The sequence below is a fragment of the Hylobates moloch genome, unplaced genomic scaffold (genome assembly GCF_009828535.3).
Source record: "Hylobates moloch isolate HMO894 unplaced genomic scaffold, HMol_V3 SCAFFOLD_1, whole genome shotgun sequence".
Lineage (NCBI taxonomy): Eukaryota > Metazoa > Chordata > Mammalia > Primates > Hylobatidae > Hylobates > Hylobates moloch.
Genome location: NW_026652276.1, coordinates 1,666,485 through 1,671,195, shown reverse-complemented (window position 1 = coordinate 1,671,195; position 4,711 = coordinate 1,666,485). Strand labels below are relative to the sequence as shown.

At 58.1% G+C, this 4,711-nt stretch overlaps 1 pseudogene; it reads left to right on the top strand.

Moving 5' to 3' along the window:
- Positions 1-2,375: 2,375 nt before the first annotated feature.
- On the top strand, positions 2,376-2,579 carry LOC116810015 (small nucleolar RNA U3; annotated as a pseudogene).
- Positions 2,580-4,711: the final 2,132 nt, after the last annotated feature.

Here is a 4,711-nt window from a genome sequence, read left to right as displayed (position 1 = left end):
GCCACTGCTGAGAACCTCAGTGAAACAGGAGGGGATTTTGGCTGCAGCATGTTTGAAAGCCCTGTTTCTATTCTTTATTATTTTTTATTGTTTCTATTGATTAGAAGTAAAGAATCTAATCTGAGCAAATAGACTTCAGATTGGAAATGGGGAATTTTCTGGGCAGCCCAGTGGGTCCCTGTCCCTCCAGCTCTGGGAAATGCCCCACCTGTCAGAGCAATGCAACAAACAGAGAGGCCACATGGGGTCCCATGACAGAGGCCGCGTGAGAGCCAAGAACCCCAGGTGTTGACAGGGACATACAACACAGCGGTGACCGTGTGTGCCAGGGACGGTCAGTGGTGACCGTTTGCACTGAGGACGGTCAGCAGCATCTATTGCATTCCCTCCTTCTCGGGGCTGGTGTGAGCAGCCATTCCCTGAGCAGCCCCGTCCCGCACACAGGCAGCTGCCCACAGCAGAGCACGCCGGCACCCGGGAGGGATGAATGCAGAGGAGAATCGTGAAGCGCTGCATGTGGTCAGACAAGCAAGTCTTCCTGGCACTGACCAAAGCCTTGAAAGACGGATGTGGGGTGTAGGGAAGTGTGAAAGTGTGAGAGTTGGGGAGCCCGTGGAAGGGGTGACACATGGGAGTACCTCTACCTTCCATCAGAGGCGGTCAGTGGGCAGCCCCACTGCAGTCAGCCTTGTCTGCCACCGAGGGGCACCCAGCACCACCGCCGGCTCAGCAGCCTCAGGACAGGGATGCTGAGCCCTGGCTGCACACTGGGGTCGTCTGGGAAGCTTAGAACAACCTGCTGACCCCTGAGCCCCAGCCCCAGAGGGCCTGGCTCAGCCCGTCCAGGTTTCAATTGCTCGCAGGCAGACTGCACACCCAGCGCAGGCCACATCCACTGCATGGGAGGAATCTGCACTTAGAACAGCACAGTGTCGATGTCTGAGGGACCCAGGGGCTGCCAACTTGGAGGAAAACATGCCCTGAGGCTGCATCGGCCACTGCCCGACATCCATTTGAACAATGTGGCACCTGACCCACCACCTCCAACTCCAGCCAAAGGCCTGGTCCAGCACCTCCCTCAGCCCCCACCCAGCCTGTGTGGCCTCCCAGTGAACACTTCAGATTCGCTCCTCCACAGGCTCCCCATGGTCAGCCACCCAGAGCCTGGCCCTGGGGGTGGGGCTTGGTCCTCCCCATGCCAACAGCATGACCTACATCCAGAGCCTGCCCTGCTGCCCCCGACAGGCCAAGGTGACGAGGGCTGCAAAAGCCACCTGAGCAGGGGAGTGGGCCGGGGAGAAATGCTTTTCCAGCCTCATGTGTTCTGAGGTCTGGGATGAGCCTGAGCAACAGAGAGGCCACTGGGAGGCCGGCTGATGTCCAGAGGGGCAGGCGAGCCACGGAGAGGCCACTTGGAGGCCGGCTGGTGTCCAGAGGGGCGGGAGAGCCACGGAGAGGCCACTTGGAGGCCGGCTGGTGTCCAGAGGGGCACTTGGAGGCCGGCTGGTGTCCAGAGGGGCAGGCGAGCCACGGAGAGGTCATTGGGAGGCCGGCTGGTGTCCAGAGGGGCAGGCGAGCCACAGAGAGGCCACTTGGAGGCCGGCTGGTGTCCAGAGGGGCGGGCGAGCCACAGAAAGGCCACTTGGAGGCTGGCTGGTATCCACAGGGGTGGGTGAGCCACCGAGAGGCCACTGGGAGGCCGGCTGGTATCCAGAGGGGTGGGTGAGCCACTGGGATGGTCACCCTGACATGAAACTGAAAGGCATGGACAGATGGGAACCCTGGCACAGTAAGGAAGGTTTTTAAATGTGTTTTCGGCAGGGACAGCAAAGTCCCCTTCAGGCCCATGTGCAGCCATGGGCAAGGGGCCACCCAGTACAACCTGCAGCTCCGTTGGCCCACCCAGGCAGGGCTTCTTGGTTTTAAGGACCAATGAGAGACTGAATCCAAGAATCCAATGGATCTTTTTCTAGTTGACCAAATGTTTTCATTAAAGTATAGTTGATTTTTATTTCAAGACAACCAAAAAAGGTCAGCAGTTACTTTAAAAGACTAGAAACTGGCCGGGTGCCATGGCTCACACCTGTAATCCCAGCACTTTGGGAGGCTGAGGTGGGCGGATCACCTGAGGTCAGGAGTTCATGACCAGCCTGGACAACATGGTGAAACTCCATCTCTACTAAAAACAGAAAATTAGCCCGGTGTGGTGGCGTGCACCTGTGATCCCTGCTACTTGGGATGCTGAGGCAGGAGAATCACTTGAACCCGGGAGGCGGAGGTCGCAGTGAGCCGAGATTACACCATTGCACTCCATCCTGGGAGACAGAGCAAGAGTCTGTCTCAAAAACAAACAAACAAAAAAGACTAGAAACAGAAAGACTGTGCATTCTGGGATCCTTTCGATAGCTCGTTCCTAGAGAAGTTTCTCTGAGCACCGGAAGCCGCAAGGAGGAGGCCCAGCGTTCCCTCCCAGCAGGAGCCGGCGTCTGTGTTGCTTCCCTGCAAGTGCCGTTCTCCACTGATGACCATTCTTCTGTTCCTCTGGGAGAGGAAGAGGGAGAGGACGCAGTCTGAGAGGTTTATCTTACTTGTTAAAAAAAAAAAAAAAAAGACCAGAAACGGAAAATATCATCACCCCAACGGCCTCTTCAGCCTTGCTTCTGTGGACGCACAAGACTATGGTTTGCTGGGGTTAAACTTGAGTAATTTCGCTCACTTGCTTTTTGCCAGAGAATAGCACTTTCTTAATTAAGAGGTGAACCCCCTAGGCTTGGCTGCCAAGGTTTTTACTTTTTATCCAAGTTCATCACCGAGTGCTTGGGTGGCAAGTGCCTTGGAGGCAGGAGGCCAGAGGTCCAATCTCCACCCAGGCAGAGCCACGGCGCGGGCGGGCTGATGGGGGCGGTGAGCTGAGGTCCTTCCCTCCTGGGGTTCCAGGAGGAAACACGTAGCCCTGCCTGGAGTGATGGGAGCAGGGCCTTTACTAAGGTGCTGCAGTCGGGTGTCGGGGGTCAGGAGGGGCCCCGGGAACTCAGGCTCTGAAGGGATGGGGGCCTTTGTCCTCTCTGAACTGATGGGCGGGTGGAGGGGTTCCTGGCGGGCCATGTGAGGAGGGGGCTGCTGCACAGTGCCCAGGGAACGGCCACAGCCTGCCCCAGGCCCCTTCGGCCCCCTGTCATCTGTCACAGCCAGAGTCTCTGCTGCCACGGCTCTGGCATTTGGACTGGGTCCGCAGCATCTACAGGCCCCTGGATGCTGGACAGTGTGGAATAGCTGGAACAGCTGTGTCCCACGCTGGGGAACGGAGGGCCTGGTGAGACGGCCCCCTGCTCTCCACGGGCCTCACACACTCGGCCTGGCTCTGGCCAGCTGGAGCCCACGGGCGGAAGGCCTGGCCAGGTCCTGCCTCTGGGCCCCCTCAGCCCAGGCTGGTGTCTCAGGGTGACCCAATTCCTCTTCTCGAGCCCCGAGTCCCAAGTCCAGCAAGCCCCGTGGAGTGGCTCCCACAGGCCTCAGTCACGTCGCCCCTCCAGCTAGAGCCGCCTGCAGCCTGCGTGAGCCAGGCCGAGGGCCAGTGGCCTGCCCGCCTCCCCACCACGAGCACAGGCAGGGGAAGGAAGGGCTCCCAGTCCCCCCGGGGCATGTGAGCAAAAGCCCCCTGCTCTCCCAGGCCCCGTGCCCTCCAGCTAAGCCTTTGCTTCCAGTAGGAACTGAGCTGGGGGACGAGTCCCTCTCAGCCACCACACCCGGAGGCATCGAGGGTCCATCACTGGCCCCTCCAAGGTCAGACTTGGGCCTTTCCCCACAGACGGGAGGGCTTCACTGTAGCTCCTCACTGGGCTTCCCATGGTCAGCGGCTCAGAGCCTGGCCCTGGGTGTGGAGCTTGGAACTCCCCACAACAACAGTGTGAGAGACCGAGGGTGAGCTTGTTTCGTGACATGAAGACCACGGTGAGGATTTGGCAGGGAACACAGCGCGGCCACACGGTGGAACATGGACCTCTATGGTGACTCTGTGAGTGAAGGCAGAAGGAGGGAATGAATGAAGTGAGCTTCAGGGGGTCGCCAAGCTGCTGCCAAGCCCGGAACCTTCCACAGGCACAAAGCCCAGGGAACACAAGCCACGTCTGCCCAGAAAATGCCCCGTGTCCATGGGAAGAGACATCCGCTGCCACCAGTTCTGAACCCAGACATGCTGAGGGAAATATTGACAGATCTCTACACCTCTTGAATCTTAACAACTTTCAGAAGCTGAAAGATCGCTTCAAAGTGAATATTTCAGGTGAAAAGACAAGTGAGGCAGCGGGCAAGAAAATATTTGTGACATTAAACACAAAAGATTCGTATCTGGAATGCATAAGCCCTTCACGTCTCTAAGCGAAGACCAATGGCTCAAAGGAAAATGAGGCAGGCATCCAGTGTCCAGCAATCATCCAGAGATGCTGGGCTGGCTGGGGAGCAGGGGACGCAGGTGAGGCGACAGTGGGTGGCAGGGGCAGAAGTATAGAGGCTGAGGGTGTTGGGGTGGGATGCCTGGTCCTGTCAGAAGCACGAGGGTGCACAGCCTGGAGAGGCAACGGCACAATTTCTGTCCAAATGATCCACGTCCTACTGACACGGCTATGGACCCAGACATTCCATTTAAGGAATATTTGTGGACACACACGTTCCAGTTTGCTGTGGCTGTGACCAGTCGGGCATTACCTTGGGG